An 18,355-nucleotide genomic window follows, 5' to 3' on the forward strand; every position below is an offset into this window, starting at 1 on the left:
CCTCGCAGCGGGTGCATTAGATTAAAAATGACAACCGCTTTGAGCATTGCTCTTTCTGCTGGAAATGCAGGTGCCTTCGTTAAAATGCGCTCAGGTTAGAAAAAGGTGCTCCTTGCATGTAATTACCCGCAGTTTTTTGGCATTCGCATGAAATGAGTTTTCTGCAGGAGTCCCCAAGAACTGATATCCCCATGAGCACAATCAGTAGGGCTGGTAAAATTATATATTTGGTAGAGCGATTTTCCAGTTTTAGGGATATTTAATATTATCATACGGAAGTTCCTTGTTTGCTTACTTGTGCAAACTCTACCTAGGGTGAGACAGAAACTCTGTGCGAATCCCCAAGAGTAAACAAAAAACTTTTATTTATAGCGTCTGATGTGCACATATGCCTCAAAAAGCCACTGTTAATCAGTCACCCTGGGAGTAACGTGTGGCTCCACGGCACCTTGAATCTGATCATAGCAGAAGCAAAAGAGTTTAAAGGAGAGATACGCATTTGAAGGAAGTCAAAGTGAGGTGAGAAACGTTGTTTGTCCTCCGTCTCCAGGCTCTCTGAGCCCCAGCCCGTCGCTCCTGGCAACACCTGGGGTGACACGGGCAGTGCTGACACCTCCAGGGAAGGATGATGTCACCTGACAGAGCTCTAAGGTTCTAATCTTTCATTCCGTGCTGAAATACAGCTCCATACGATGCGCCTGGCTCAGGTTATTAGCTGGGATTGATTTTGTGACCTGGTGAGTTTCTTTTGTTTATCATTTTTTAGGTTTTTATCTATGTTTTTCTTCAATTGCAAATGCCAGTAGCACATCAAGTTCATGAAAGATAATTCCCAAGAAAAAGTGGAAAAATTGTGTACAATGAAAAAACCAAAAATAACTAACTAAATAAATAAAACAATTTTTTTTTTTTTTTTTTAAATACATTACATTAATAAATCTGTAGATTGTAAACAGGACACGTTTTACATGTTTGAATGTACAGGAACCCTGTACATTTTTACAAGTACAGAAGAATGCAAGATAATTATTATGGTCATTTGAAGTCATTTTTGCAATTCATCATCCATAATGAAAATGAAAGATAAGAAAGTTTTATTTTTATTTTAAGTGCACTCATTAAAAAAAAATGCTGTCATATATTCCTAGACTAGTAATGTATGCTGCATTGCAAATAAGTTAACATAGGTTCATTGGATTTTAAATAATAAAATGTATAAAATGCCCACATAATGCTTGTGCATCCTTTAATTTCAATCCATTATATTTATTGTTATATTTCAAATAATGATTTTATTATATCTGTATGTAAACTGATTCTCATGAAGTGGTTGTACAGTATGCTGATCCCACTCTCTCTCATAAGGGAAAATAAAAGAGTGTTTTCCTCTCTGCATGTTTCATTGTACCAGTGGAGGGCAGAATTTCATTTCAGAAATTAAGGCAACCAAAAGTTCATTAAAATGCAGAGGGAGTGAAACAGCCCTGTTAATGTTGTTGATACGATTGTGCTGTTTTTTTTTTTTAAGGATCCATTTCAAAAATAGGCAATAATTCCAATCAGTGACAGACACCAATATACACTGAGGGGGGTAGCAGCGGGGGAAAGCGTCTACCGTCTAAGGTTAGATCAAACAGCCATAAAGCTCTACTTCGGCATTCTCTTTAAGCTCCACTGAGGGAACATTAAACCCAACAGGAAGTTTTTAAGAACACTTCTATTGCAAATGACAAGAGCAGGGATATGCAATCACCTGATGGAAAACACCCTTAGCCTAGTAAGTACAAAGTTTGGATTTTCTGTTATGCGCTTGTGTTTGTAGTTGAATCTTTACTTCAGATGGTCTGTCTTAGAAAAATATTTTACATGTTAAAGTTGTTTTAATATGCTATGGCGTTAAGAAAAAAATAAAATAAAATAAAATAAAATAAAATAAAATAAAATAAAATAAAATAAAATAAAGAATGTTCAGAATGATCCCAGTTGTATCCCATGCTGTAACAAGAAGCCGGTCTGTTGATGGGAGCCTGTTTTAGACCTGAGGTTACGACGCTATATTAACCTGAGGGACCGTGAGTTGTCTAGGCCTGATACATTGTGCTGCCCAAAGTGTATGACTTAGATCAGCCAAATTAGCTGACAGGGGAAGGGGAGGATAAAATTGAAATTCCGACTGCAAATTGTTTTCCGCTCACCCCTGTAGTATTTGCCTTTTTAGCATGGTAAACCACATTTTGTGTATTCAATCTGCATCAATGACATCACTGTAAAAGCATGCCATGTCCTCCTCTTATTGGGTAATCTGAAAACAAATAACTGTGAAGACCCAGTTGCATGATAAGAAATAGAATATGCCAATCAAATTAAGAATGCCTGTCAGTTTGGACGAGGTAGAGTGAAACACTATAGGTGGAATTTGTAAGCATCTAAGCCTCATTTTATAGGTCATTGGTCTCATTTGTTTACAATATCTAGGAGTAGAGAATGCTGCTGAAAGAATGCAAATGTTTGTCTGCAAGGATCTCAACATGCTACAGCACAAGTACTAATCTTAATGCCTACTATCAAAAAAAGACTTAAAAAGACATGATGCTGAAAATTATTTGAAAGCCAATAAATAGATTGCTTTGATTAAGGAAATAAATATATCTCACTTACATATTGCTATTGTAAGTGTAGTATAAAATATAAAAGCATATAAAAATAATAAAAATATATATGGATGTATTTCTGTATGGAATCCGTAACAATGCTACAAAATCTGGCCAGAATTCTCACAGATTTTCACAGTTCCTCACAGTTTTAAGTTGGTATCTTCATAATTTCGCATTATAATTAAATGTGCAAATATTTTTTCTCAGTATCACAATTTAACATACTGAATCATTGCAAAGTTTTAGGGACTCTGCTATAGGCACAGCCCTTTGACAGAGGTGCAGGACTAACCTGTTGCTAGGAGTGGATAACAAAAGGACAATAAACACATAGTGATTCCTTCTTTTATCAGACTTTTCATGCAGCCCTTGGTCTGTGATTTATGGCACTGGCCACTGCGCATGGTTTCCCACACACTTCATTAATGGTACAAGCAGGTGTTGAACATTACACTGTGAGGGCGGAACTGGGCTAAGATGAATTGAATAACAGCTGGAAAACACCTCCAGAGAGGTTTGAAATGAGCGGTAGAAACATTGTCTCTACAATAGACAGCACTCATTGATATCCATTGATGTCCAATTCCACCCTTTCCTTGCAAATAATACCACTGACACTGGGAACAAAAATGTCAGGGAAACACAACTTTTGGAATGTTGTTGTAAGGTCAAGAAACACTTTTTGGAATGCTGTTGTAAATCCAGTAAATACACTTTTTGGAATTTTGGAAGGTCAGAAATCACTCTTTGGAAAACTTTCGTAAGATCATAGAAACACAATTTTGGGATTCTGATGTAAGATTAGGGGAAACACTATTTTGGAATGTTGAATGCTGAGAGGGGTTTTGTTGTGGTGATTGATTCAATCAACAGATAATGGTATTCACATATAGAAAGACAAATGGGGGACATAAAAAAAGCTTTTTACAAAAACAAATAAGCATCTAAAGAGTTTTCTCATCTTATTAAATCCTTACTCTAAAAATGTATATTATTCAGTTTTTAGGCCTCAGTTGAACGATTAGGTGTGGAGCCAATTTAATTTCTCTGCTGGAAGGGAGGAAATTAATATGCCGTTTTAAGCAATTAGAACGACTTAAACTTCTCATACACACTCTCTTTTATCTTTTTAAAATCATATTATGCAATCCCTCCATTAAAGTAAAAAAGAGAAACCAGGCAGCATTTTTTTTCCACAAAAGAAGACCTCTTAGTGGACCTGACATACAGACAGATCAAAAGCTGCTGCTTAATGAGAAAACGGGGAAAAAACACTGAATGAAAATTTGATTAACTGTCAGTCGTATTTTTATATGAATTCAAAGTTAATTTTTCCCTGTATGTTTGTCCATACTGACACGATATGTCCAAGCTAATCAGAGCATGGCCAAATCATTTCTTTTGGTGTAAAATCTCAAATAAATACCTATTACCTCAGAACCTATTATTGAGGGATTGTTTTGGTATTACCATACCTTTGAGCAAATTTGTGATTTGCATTGTTCCTTTATGAATCAGCCAACCACAGCATGCATTCGTATGACATCAGCACAACTATGTTAATATTTCTTTGTGAATTATAACAGACTCTTTTCGCATGGAAAGATGTCCTCCATGTCTAGAATGATACATGATTTACCTCTGAAAATGTGATGTTCCTTGCAGTTATACAATGACTAATTTGCCATGTGTTGACTTAAACTACGGTGGCTCATTATAAATGTTTCCAGCATACAATATGGTCTGCAGCATAAGGAAGAAGGGAGGTTCTTGTAGTGCCTTACAAAAACACCTGAAAACATGAAAAATTGTAATGACAGGAGATGAGTCTGTGGTTCGAGATAGAACAAGACAGGTAGTAAACAAGGGAGGGTGGCTCAGCAATAGCATATTTTAATGAAAAGTAGGAAAACAATTCTTCAGAATGACAGACAAAGTTAGTTAATGAATTTATCTATGCCAAGCGGCAGACATATGTTCCAAAACACTGATGTCCCTGTTAGATGTCCCTGAAAGACAGAAATGCATTGGGAAGATATGTACAAATCCATATTTAAACGTGTGGATTTGAAATAACCTTTGTTAGATTAGTTTTAATGGCTCAGGTCATTCACAGCGAAGCAAAGTGCAAGGCATGACTTCTCATAGTGAAATAGACAGACAGGTTAACACAAAATAACTATCTGCAGTAACTCCTCCAAACAATGGGACAAAGTACGTCCTCTGCTTTATTTTTCTGAGAAAATACTTCACCTACAACCGCAATATTTGCAACATGCAGGCCTGTTTTTTTTTTTTGTTTCTCTCTCTCTCTCTTTCTCCTCGGATACATACAGAGTGATATATAAAAGAACTACAGCCTGCAGAGGAGCAACTGTAATTGAAATGAATAAAAGGAGAGAAGAAAAATCACTGCTGTATGCACAAACCAAAGTTTGCCATCCTTTCAAAGATGTTCGCATATTCAGCAGGGAGCGGCCCTTTCATAAGTGACACCTAACGCTATCAAAAGGGCTGTGGCACGTTAGCGCGTCTGATAATCAGACGGCGTTATAGGGGGATCTCTCACGGAGGGGAGGAAGAGCGGGAGAGGTCCCCCCGGTGCAGCCATGCTTCCCCATTGTTTATGGGGACTGCTTAATTGGGACAGCACGCTCAGAGCTGCCTGTTGGGACCGCTAAAGTGCCTTTCTCCCGCGCCCGCCGCCTGCGCGTAGCGAGCGAGCGTGTGCCGAGCCGCTCCGTGCCGCTCCGCTCCGCTCCGCGCCCACGTGCGCTGCCCTGTGGCTTGTTTCCCGCTTCCTGCCCGGCCTGCCCCGCGGCGCCCGTGCGCCCGCCCACCGGCTCGCTCTCTCTCTCTCCGCGGGTGTAGCGCCCATGCCCACCTGCGCCAGCGTCGAGGCCTATGGGGGGTTTCAGCGCGCCGGATGCCAGGAAGCTTCCATATCCCGCCCCCATCCCCCCCGAAACTCCCCACGCTGCCCTACATACACGAAGCAAGGTGTGAGAGCTAGGTACACCGCATCGGCCTGTTTACCAGCCTCATCCAAGATCAAAGCCCTTTGCTTCCCTCCATCTACGTTGGTATCATGTACCCTACCTTCTACAGAAACCAGATGCCTATCTCAGCTTACGCATATTCCCTGCGCACACATGGTACATGCAGACCTCAAATGAAGCTGATAGTGAAAGAAAGTCAAAAGAATTCCAGTTACAAAGACAAACTGGCATTGTAACTGCACCCTCATTTAAAAAAAAAAAAAATCATATATAAAGCACTTTAAAAACAATGGTTAAGAGCAAAAGCATTTTAAAAATTCAAATTTTTCAAGACACAGGACCCATGGACATATAAATATCATGATGTGTTCATCCACAAACATGCAGTATTTTCATGTGTATTATTCAGAAAGAAACAAAGCAGAAGCAAAACTATTTCAGGTGTCAGTCTTCTTTTATTTATTTAATTTTACTTTATTACTTACTATAACGGCATGTTATTTTTTGCACAATTTTAGCTATACTAGGTGTAACAAGTGTATTATAGAATTTTGAAGGCAAAACTGGCCTAAGATTAACAGAAAAACTGAGATACAGAAACACGGTTTAAGATAGACAAGCTCTCACTGATGTCCAGTGGATTCCCTTTCTTTTTCTAATAGCTAAAATCGTAAAATGACTTGACAAATATTTTAACTGATATTGGGGAAGAGGTTCAAGAAAATAACTTTTTGGAATGACTAGAGCTTGCAAGTGTTGTGCTTCGTTGTGGTGATTGATTGTGGGTGAGACTGCTAAAAATATATCTTCTCTATGGAATACATGCTGTTATGTTGCATTAAAAAATCTGGGCAACACAGTGAATTAAATTAATAGATAAAACACGAAACAAAACAAATATATTCACAAGACAATTAATTTGGATCTTTCAAAATTGTAGAATGTTTGCTACATTAATTCAGACCATTTATATGTATTAATCAATTTCAGTATCTGCTTATGTTTTTTTCAAATAAATGAATAAACATTCATAGATATATTTCATAAATCTTAAGTGCCTAATGCAACATAAAGTATTATCTCCTTCAAGAAGTAAGTTATACAATACAGAGGCAAAAGTAAAAAGAGAAATATGTAGTTTGTATCATTTCTTGTATGTGAGTGTGTGTGTGTGCTCTCAAAATACTTCTCAATAGCTTCCAACATAGTTCTGCACATTCAGATTAAAATTTTTTAATGAAAATTCCTTACAGATGTGTGTGTGTGTACGTGTATGTGTGTTTTTATTAAAATTGCAGAGTATAGGTGCAAGAACAATACAATTTATCTAATTAGTGTTTATGTTTAAATGGTCAGAAAAATTGCAATCCAATGTGTACTAAATCCATTTATTATAATATATATCCAAAATCAAGATGACAAACAATTTCAGCATTGTGATCAAACATATGTAGTGGTTTTTGTAATATATACCACTTATTTCAGTAAAACATATTGAAATGTATATGACATGTATATATGTATGTTTATACAGAAGGGGAGTATGCAAACACACAAAGTGTTGCACACTGCATATTTTTAATTCATAAATAAGCAGTGGGGAAAAGTAGAAAGAGTCAAAACAATCCAGAAGTATTCCATCTCTGTGCAAAGGGAAACTGGGAGTCCACTTTGAGGAAACAGTGTTCCAATTAACATTCCGTAAACAAGGGCAACAAAGGAAGGATTTGAATAACAGTGCACTGAACATGTACGTTACCAATTATGCCTGCATATGCAGATCGGAGAGATCTTGCTTTATTTAGCATCAAACTAAGATTTGATGCTTTGTGCAAAGCCCTGCCACCAGCAGAGAGTTCTCTTTATTTTCCTTGATTTGATCACATTCTGTAATCCCAGTTGTTCTAAATAATTTATGGGGTATGGTTTTTACTTAAAATAAATGTATAAAGTGATTTAATAAAATTATTATTATTATTATTATTATTATTATTATTATTATTATTATTATTATAGAAGTAGTAGTAGTAATAGTAGTAGTCGTAATAGTAGAGTTTATGATTACAAAATTATTGTAAGATAAATTCTCAGATCAAGCTTTTCCGGGGGAAACTTGATCTGTGTTTGCTTCAAATATATATTTTCCAATGAACAACATCAAAACAGTAAATGTAAGTGCTAAGGATGGCCCTTACTTGGTTTCTATTTTATATAATGTTATATTTGTATTTATATGATTATTAAACATATGAATGAACTATATTGACAGGAAATATTCATATTAGTAGGGTACGAAGCATTATTTTTGATGTTTAGTTTTTAATATTCACTTTTCAAATGAAGATGCTTTTTGATGTCCTCGTTGCTTCTCATTTAATGCTTGATTCTATTTATCACACATTTTAATTTAAAAAACCCCACAAATGACATATAATATATTCATTTATTTATGTAATTATATTGACACATTTATCATAATAAAGTTTATGTCTTTTATACAAATGGTATAGAAAAATAAATACCTTGCGGTATGAATAGAACAAAACGGCAACAGAACTGTTCAGGTAAATTAGACAAATGAATAAAAGTGTTGTAAGCACTGTCATGTCAATCTACCATATGCATATATGGTCATACAGGAATTCTTTTTATACCCAAACTTGTTAATAATAAATCATACATCAATAGAAATGAGGGTCTACATCCAGTGCACATCAATACGGTAGCTTGAGGTAAATGTAGGTGTAACCAAAACAAAAATAGTTACATTTTATATCAATCACTTATTCGGTACATACTGTACTGATGTTCTGTGTTCACACGCATTCTAATAATAACCACATTCACACAACTCCCCCAGCACACACACACGGTCACAGTCACACACACGTACACACACACGCACGCGCGCGCATGCACACGATGCACATATTCAAGATTTGTCTGAGGCTGCATATCAGCTCATTCACTTTCTGCATTCATACATGTATTAAGGTCCGTAGATGAGCTCTATTCATGCATCGTTAACATTTAATTCAGATCAAAGTATATAAAAAATGTATGTACACTTTTTCCACAATGAAGAAGATTGGAAATGATTAAATGCTCAGTGAGAAATACCTTTCTCACTGCCAATTTAGACTGGTTAAATCAATCAAATAAATCTAATTCAATTTTGGGAGAAAGATTAGTGCTTATTGTTGTATAATGACTGGCATCTGTAATACTTGCCACTGTGAAATCCAGAAATTACTATGTACAGGGTAATAGATTGCTCTCATGTCAAACTCAAAACAAACTCTCAATTGACTTTGTATAGTTGGTTGATTTCAGGACCCGAAATACCTTGCGCTCAAACAACACATCTCACTGAACTTGACAAACACATCTAAAACAACAACAAAACACTTTGCACATTTGATAGGTAATTCTGAAAGAGACTTACAGTGTTTGTAGGGGCTATGCCTGTGAATTGCTACAGGTTTTTCAAGCCATAACACACAGATATCAAATACAGAACCATAACACAAAAAAAGAGCGCACAGTTTAAGTTTGAAGTGATATTTTCTCCCTTTGCTTTCCTGTGTGCAGCCCTGGAGAGAGATGGTACTGCTGTCTGAAAGATGCCGTACAGGAATGGAAGAAAAAAGACCACTTTCTGCACGCCTCTTTATCTTGCCAATCAAATTTCAGCACTTGGTACTGTACTGAGAACAGCTCAGTGGAGTTGGCTGCTGCTGATGGCAACTCATCTTGGCTGAGCAGAGTTTGCTTCATCTTCTAACCCTTGCGTTTTCAAGTGATGACATCATCTCTGAGACATCTGTAAGCCTCGGCTCATCCATTTTGTCAGTACAGGGAGGTCTGTTAGGTATTTCAGTCTCTGTCACAACGGTTCCATATTAGTAATATCAGGCATAAAATAAATGCACCATTAATAGCCCAGTATGTCATGCAAGAGGGCGTGGGGGAAGAAAATAGAGCAGCACATTCAAATCACAAATCACAATTTAACACCTTGCTCATTTTCTATCCTGCATATTGGTGATATAAATGGCGATATTTGTTTCTAACTTGTGCGCTCCTAATCTTGGGATCTAGTCTGAAAAGCATGCACACTCAGCATATAAAATTTGGAAAATTGAAAATGGAAATTATGAACGTTTTCAGACATCTCAAAAAGTCTCAGTAGAATTTTTCATTGAGTTTGTGTTTCATTGTTCCTTTTTTTTGCCAACACGTACAATAGTAGCCATTAAATGTTTCAGTCACTAACTGAAATAAGACCTTTCACCCAAAGTACACTGCCAGATTGTTCACTCTTATTTCATTCAATAAGAAGTATCTCACAGAGACTCTGTATTTCTGGCACATCTGTAAAATATGACTGCCTGACTGTAAAGTGAGCAAACCTGCTCGCATTGAACATTCTTGTGCTTAGATAGGTAACTTTCATCCACAGCTTTGTTACTTCTTCATCTTGGAGGAATCGGCTCATAGAGACACCCACAATCTGACAATTCTCGCTATGTAAACTTAGTCCTGTGGAGAAGATACGTAGTTCCCTCCTCCCACTTCAGGACTGGAGCTCTGTTCACTAAAGTCCTTGTAACTTACTGTTTCTTACCATTGACAGTCAGCCAATATGTCAACGTTTCTCTGTGCCACAGGGGTGTAGTAGACAAGTCCCTTTCAGAAGTCTGTCAAATATCACCACATAGAAATGGCAACAAAAAATGGATATTTGATCACAGCAGGCTTATCTCAGCATATGCAGCATTGCACTGAGTGCCCTATGTGTCCTTTCACATGGACTCACAGAAGAGGCTAACCACAAGGCACAGGATATTGACAAATGACTTAATCATCTGCATTTCCTGAATGCTTCTAAAACCCAGAACTCCATACTCGCGTAGTTGACCTGCGGATCAAGGTGGCAAGCGGAAAAGATCTACGTGACTTCATTATTGGTGAATTACTGAGGTACGGATGGCATGATCTTCAGTCAGAAAGGCTGGTCAACTGGCTAGTGTTTCAATAGGAAAAGCGACTAAAGTGACATCTGCATTTAGATCCATGGGAAAGACATCAGTAAATAAGGTCAGAAATTGTGGTTGAAATCACACATTTCATATGTAAGAAAAAACAGAAGAGCAATTATTCCTCAGGTGAGTGGAAATGTCAATGCAGGATGTAAGCAGGCTGTGTCAACCAAAACAGTCTGTTGAACAGTCTGGCGTACATCAGGAGAACGGAACAGGCCTGAATGCTCTGTTATGCTGTGGGGGGCATTTTCATGGCATGGTTTGGGTCCACTTGACCCCTTAGAGGTGAGGGTTACTGCAAATCAATACAAAGTTATTCCGAGTGATTACTTTTATCGTATGATGAAACTTTTCTCTCCTGATGGGAGTAGTGTCTTTCAAGATGACAATGCCCGCATCCACAGGGCATGAGGCATCACTGAATGGTTTGATGTGTATGAAAACAATGTGAATCATATGATATGGCCTTCGCAGTCACCAGCTCTAAACCCAAACAGCACTCTCTACCACCTTCATCAAAACACCAAATGAGAGAATATCTTTAGGAAGAATGGTGTTCCATCCCTCCAGTAGAGTTCCAGAGACTTGTAGAACCTATACCAAGGCACATTGAAGCTGTTCTACTGGCTCGTAGTGACCCAAGGCCTTACTAAGACACTTTATGCTGGTTTGTGCTTTAATATGTCACCCATGTATATATTTAATTAATGAAAAAAGTCATGTAATGGAAAAAAGAAAGACTTGCATGTTCTCCCCTTCCAAAACCTTGGGAACTTCAGCTATAGGCAACCAATTTGAGGATGAATTACTGCTAGTTTTTTAGAGTTTATTTTTTGAAAAATAACACTGAGTAATTAGCACAGATGTTTGTGTGTAAGTCTAGATATTTAATTAACCTAATTCACAATGATAAATATAATATAGGAAAAAATACAATGGTTAATTAAGAGTTATCATGTGATCTTGTTACTGGAGTCTATTTTTTCACATCAAGATAATTGTGATGAAGAATATTCTGTGTTAAAGTATGAGAGGCCAGCAAGCTAAAACATTCTGTGCATTCAGCATGTTGATGCAACTTTTTTTAAGCTAAAATTGACATTAATTTAACTGTATTGTTGGTGACTCTTGCTGTTGGCATGTATCAATAGATGGGAAACCTGGATATAGGTTTAAAAATATAAGAATGCACTCCTAGTGATTCAGTTACTGCAGGTTCTTCTCATGAGCAGAGAGACACAGGCTGGACACCATACTCAGAGGTCCGAGTCTTGACCTTGGCTGTATTAAAAGCTGACTGGGACTTGGATTAAGCAGATGGCTTTATCCTTCCTGGAGTAGGGTAGCGTTGAGCCAGGTTTCCACTGGGTACTGCTGCACCATTCCCTCCCAGAGACACTGCACTCAGGACACTTGAATACTAACAGAGCAGGTTTGTCATTCTGCATTTTTGAAGTGTAAAACATGCAATGCTATAAAGGAAATCTATTGAAATGTATCCATCCGTGGCAGGTATTCCAAGCATTGTGAAAATGAATATGCTCTGGTAATGGGTAGTTACATACTCCTTATTCCTCCCTCCTGCTCTTCATTAATATGTCTATATATCATCATAAAGTACATGTTAATGTTTATTCTGCTTATGACCATTTGTCATCCTCACACATTCTCCTTTGTTTTGAAATGAAGAACAAATAAAGTAATCCTTTAGTGACTTCAGTATGATTTATATTCAGCATTTGATGCTGTAAACAAGGCTTGAGATTAAACACACATCCCACCCTGCCAGTCGAATACATATTCGACTATCAGTCAGACAACCCAACCTTCAATTCCCCTACAATTAAAACTGGGGAGCAAAATGCACGTTAAACCCCATAGCTTCTATTACAGACCCCCAAAATGTATGCAGATGGCATCACTAAACAGGGAATGCAATGGCGGCTTTAACATTCGACTTCACTTCAGTTCACATCAATGAATGGTCCACACGATTTGAACATATTTCAGACTAATTGGCTGTCCACGCTCAGAGGCCTGTCTGGTTCATGCAGGCAAAGACAAGGTGCCATCCTTCCGCTGAGGGCCTGCTTAGACGCAGTGTCTCTCTGAGGCACCTTGTCACATTGGCTTAAAGAACAATCTAGCTGAGACCGAGACTCATTGTTAGACACTCAATTTCATTTAGAAATGGGTTAAATGGCAAATCATGGGTTCACTTCACAGATGTCACGTCATCTCTGTGCTTTTGGTATACAGCAAAACAGTCTGAGTAAGCCATTATTAAATTGCTATATACAACCAGTAGAATTGATGTGGTGTGGTTGTGCACCCCACTTTACCAGAGAAACATAATTACAGGCTCGGCCTATATTTTTGCAACATCTGAAATTGAATTTCTTAAAGGTGATGGGAAATAAGAAAAGAGATGACCAGCCTTGTCCTTTTTGGCACATAGACTATGTAAGCCAAAACTGTTGTCTGGAATCTGATGAGCACTGTAGTGAATGTAAAATGTAAGATATGGGTAATTCAAAAATAAGAAATAAACCTAGCTCAGTACTTGCATAAGGCTGAGAAAAAGAAAAAAAAAGTTGGCTACAAAAGCTTGTAAAGACGAGAGTAGATCTTATTTATATCTGTGCTGGATCTCTTTCAAGGAACTGACAGATTGAAATATTTTGTGGGTGGATGAATTACGCAGGGAATGTCATGAGTGTCAATAGCACTTGCCCACAGTCTCTCCATGTATCACAAGAGGAGATAAAATGCAAAGATTTCCAGTGGCTAAAATTCGACTGCTTAATGATTTAATGTTATGAGCAAAAAAAAAAAAATCTGTTGATACCCAGCATAGACTTCACTTAGATTTAAATGGTTGCATTTCAGACCTTGGTAGCTATAATTTAAGGTTACCAGCTATGATGGGAGGAGTCATATTCTTAATGAAAGGAAATATTTAAAATTTAGTGAAAAATATTGACACAGTTTCTTACAAACACCAAACAAAATTGAATCTGAAACTGAATTACTAAAGAAATGGAGCAAATTGACTGCTGTGAAAACCCATCTCATTAAATTTCTATTTTAATGCTAAACATCAATTCAATTTCCTGAATTGGTTTGCTATTTAAATCATTCAGCACAACCACTCACCATCAGAAAGCAATGTGACTTAAGTGTTATAGGTGAAATCCTTGATTTAGTCATTTCTGCCCCTTGACCATTGATGGTCGAATTCTGTGCATCCACTATGTGGATTTTACTGACTTTACCAAAATAATATTATTAAATCAAGTGTAACAGCATATGTTAATAGTAGTGGCATAAGAAAATCAATCTTATTAATTGTATTGTTTGCAGCTTTCATTATGAATCAAGACAAATCTTTTCCCACAATGGCATGGGTAACCTAAAATCATATTTATACCGGGTCATATTTATGTAGGATATTACAGTCAGAGCATTTTGCTTTATAGATACAGCCATCTCTTGTTTTGGTTTCCCCATGCAGACTCAGATTAACTTCAAAGGTTTTAGCCCTCTGACATGTTGGATTGATCTGGCATAGCTTGTGATAACACGCTATCTTAATTACATCTTTACATGATTTAACCATGGCTGGCCAGTCTCTCTGGGCCTTCTTGGTTTTTACCGGCCCTTATGTGACAAGGTCGCAGTTTATTCTTCCCCACAACAATATTTCCCATGAATATTAACCTGGGACACATTTTGATTTACCATTTTGAAGTGTTGTGATTTGTTTGGCCCTGAAGGCAGCTTTTAAATGCCAGTTCAAGATCGGATTTGATTATTCAACATCAGGAGCTGAATGGTCAATAGCAACACTGTTTTTATATGCTGACTTCTGGTTTTTGTGCATATAAATTGTATCAGCTCCAATTTTAGAATCATATCATTTGAACCAGAAAAAAAGTAGATCTTCCCTGCATTTTTTTGCTTATACAGGTTTGACTGTATTTGTGGTAAGCGGGCAAGCGAGTTCCTTCATCACTAGTACAAGTTTGCTGACTTAACTTGGTGAACATGACACAATTAAAACATTGCTAACATGGAAATACAACATAAATTAGACAAACAATTGTGAGATGAAGAAATTAAGAAACCATATGCATAAACTTTGAAATTCATAATTTTATTATTATCTGTGATTAATCGGTTGTTGCTAATGAACGAGAAGTTCACATACTGAATCCACCATATGCATTGTCACTGATTGTTAGCCTGCTTGCTATCTTTTATACTCCATGGATAATAGTATTTTAAATAACTTTCTCTATTCTTAGAAAGGTAAGTACACCATTCATTGTGGAAAACAAACAAAAAAATAAAAATAATACCCAAATGCTTTAATGTGCTAAAAATATGTTATACCCTTTTTACCCTGGGCTTCATTACATAACAATTATGATTTTATTCGAAATTGTTGTGCTCTGTAGTGAGGAGCATTTTAGAATTAAGTATATATGTTGGTTCCAAGCAGAAACAAAGAGGCTGAGAGAACATTTAATTGAAATGGTGGATAGATGTTTTGAACAGCATGTAGTGTCCCTGTAGATTAAAACTAAAAAGTTGCTGACAGCCTGATGGCTAAGCAACTCTCCTGGAAATATCAATTAAATTCAAATCTTTATGACTGGTTGTGATAGGCCTTGGGATATTTCCCAGACATTTGATAGATGTATGTGACCAAGTTGTCATATTTTACAGAACAACATTTCAAAAGGGTGGTAAGCTATAACTGTAAAGACAGAGGCATATATTAAACCAGTACAACCAAAGCATTATAAGGACCAATTCAATTCAATCAAACATATAATCACTATAAGGCACTGGTGCTGTAACACAATAATGTGAATTTCTCATGTAATCTCATGGACAGCTACAGCAATGGAAGCTGGATCTGTGAACAGCTACAGCAAAGAGGTTGTTGAGATGCCACCTCTTTGAGCTTGAGGAGCTGTTTGGATCAGAGCTCTATAAAATATGTGTTGTGCAGCTAACATTTAGCCATTCTTTACAAGAAATAGAGACCGAGTTGCAGCTTACGTAATTATGTTTTGTTATGCATTCAACCAGAGCAGTCATAGCTATGTAGTCAATTTAAATTGAACTACTGTACATGCTACATAATCCAGATACAGTATAGGTTGTACCCTAACTATGATTATAAGATTGTTCTTTGTAAAGATTTTTTGATGTATGCACGGTGATGTCAGAAATTATTTATTTGTTGGATCTGTCCCAGAACTGAATCAAAATTGCATACCAATCTTGAAAAAAAGTGCTATTTAAATTCACAACAATGCTCACACATTGATTTTTCTTGCTTTTATTGAATCCAAGGAACACTTTAGTGTATTTTACCATGAGATTAATCTACAGATTGAATGGCATTTTCCCTAAAGATGACTTGTTGGATTTGGTTGAATCCAGCAGTAAGTTTATATATGTATGATATATGCTAAGTGCTCACGATCACACCCTGGCCCTGGATTACGTTGAAATCACACACAGTATGGAGTTAATAATTAGTTTGGAGCTTAGAATCTATAAGAATTAATAGCCTCAGCATTTTATTGGTTTCAATTGGTTTCAATGACTGTAGTTTTCATTACATCCAGTGGAAGAATTAAACATAAAAGAGGTTATTTGTAGCACTGAAAACTCTCGCTGGCCCTTAATGAATTGAAAACACTGCAGGAGCTCTCTCACACATCGTGTCCTCGCCTCAATGTCTGTGTGCAGTTTACACCAAGGCACGTAGGCTAGAACCAGTTTTTATATTTAAACTTCCAAAGTGAATGAATGATTTCACTTTTTATCAGTCATAGTTGGTCTTGGCTCAAATTTGCTTCCTCAAACACAGGCGATAAGACTGGATATACTAGGATTTGTTGTTTAACAACAAAATGTTTACCTGTGAATATCTTTATTTTTATGAAAAGCAGAAATATACAGCTAAGCTATTAAGATGTAGATGTGATTCAGAGGCATTGGCAGCATCTACTGAAAGATTTATAAATGTTAGTAACTAAGGAAATTCATCAGGAAAGGTTAAAGAAGTGGAAAACCGTACTGAATCTAAATTAATTTTAAAAAATGAACTGGATGAAAAAAATAAAATGGAGCTAGGAAAATACAGTTTGTGTTGCAGATTTTATTGTGTGAGAGAGTTGTTTTTCAGACTGTGAAAATCATCACTAGAAGAATGATAGAAGTTAATAATGAGACCAGGGTGTTTAATGTCAATCATGTCTTCAGACAGAAAGTTGTGGCATACAGTTGAAAAAGTCATGGGTTTGCTTTTTGCTTGGAGTGTAGTTACCTTAACCAAAATATGAAATTACCATGCTGGGCAATTTGCAGATTTGCAAAAGAAAAAAAAGAAAAACATTTGAGCAAATTTTAATATTTGCTACTTTTGCAAGATAAATTTACTTTTATCATCATGGCCTGCTCAACTTCAGACTTTTTTTTCACTTGCGCTCGAGCTACCAGGCACAAAGAGGTTCTTCTTCCTTGTATTAATGCTTCCTGGTGAGGCATGGCTGTTTTAAAAGAAAAAGGAAATGTTTCCTCCTTACCAGAGAAAGGGTAGAGTAAGAAAAAAAGGAAAAAACTAATTCACAATTATTCTGGTGAAAAAAGCGCAAGATGCACAATTAAAATCTTATTCCGGAGGTAGGAAAATGAATTTAATGAATGTTTGTCTCCGCAACAACAGATGGTCTTCTTATAGAAAGCACAAAGATTTATTTTCTATTTGAAGGTCTTCTGATCAAATGCCAGCGGTTATCAATTAGAGTGCAGGTAAGCTGCATACAGCATGAAACACTGTGTATCTCCTGCTGATGCAACTCACCTCTTCCCCAGTAATGAGGCACCTCTTAACCAGGTTAAAATGGAATGGAAATTCAAATTCATGCATAATATTTCTAATGTAATGGCTGTATTGTGGATACTTGCAGTTTAGTTTTGGAAGTGGTGAATCACAGGTGTATCCTTTTTGTTTTTTTTGTTTGTTTTCTTTAGCACCAATGGTAAAAGCAGCAATACAGCAATTCTAGTTATGTATTTTTTTATTAGTTAGAATCAGTCCTATCCACTATAGAACTAATGCAAAATATAACATATCACTCTCATATAATGTATACCCACAAAGCCAGTTCATTCACATATGACAGAAGCTCTTTTTCAACCAAATATTGTTAGCACAAAGGACATGAGGTCTCACAAGCAAATAAACTGCAAAGGAGTCGATGTGAAAAAGTTATTAAAACCCTGCACTTTGTGTTGCATCCACTTGTTGGTTTATTGCTTTCAAATACCGTAAACTGGTTCACCTGTGGCTGTAGGTGAGTGACCAGCTGGGCTATAAAATAAATTCATTTATTCATGAGTATGATTAGGTTCAGACTATGCCATATTTTAATTTTGGATCATGGTTATCTTGACTTTCACACACAGACCTTTCAATAAACTTATGAGGATTAAAAACTTCTGCTTGGATTTGGACTATGGCCTAGAAGCTGCAAATCTAAAACAACAAACAATAAAAAACAAATGAAAAGATATGAACTTAGAGTGAAAAAATGCACAAAGAAAGGACATTTTTTCCTTCTGTAAAAGAACA

General features: G+C 36.6%; 1 long non-coding RNA gene across 2 annotated transcripts in view; it reads left to right on the forward strand.

Annotated features, from left to right (window-relative positions):
• Positions 1 to 1,370: 1,370 nt before the first annotated feature.
• LOC118211086 overlaps positions 1,371 to 18,355 on the forward strand; it is a 50,541-nt gene continuing 33,556 nt past the window's right edge. For both annotated transcript variants that reach the window (XR_004761954.1, XR_004761955.1), the window contains exon 1: positions 1,371 to 1,777. This is a non-coding gene — a long non-coding RNA (uncharacterized LOC118211086). The remainder of the gene's footprint in view (positions 1,778 to 18,355) is intronic.

Source organism: Anguilla anguilla, chromosome 1, assembly GCF_013347855.1.
Source record: "Anguilla anguilla isolate fAngAng1 chromosome 1, fAngAng1.pri, whole genome shotgun sequence".
NCBI classification, from domain to species: Eukaryota; Metazoa; Chordata; class Actinopteri; order Anguilliformes; family Anguillidae; genus Anguilla; species Anguilla anguilla.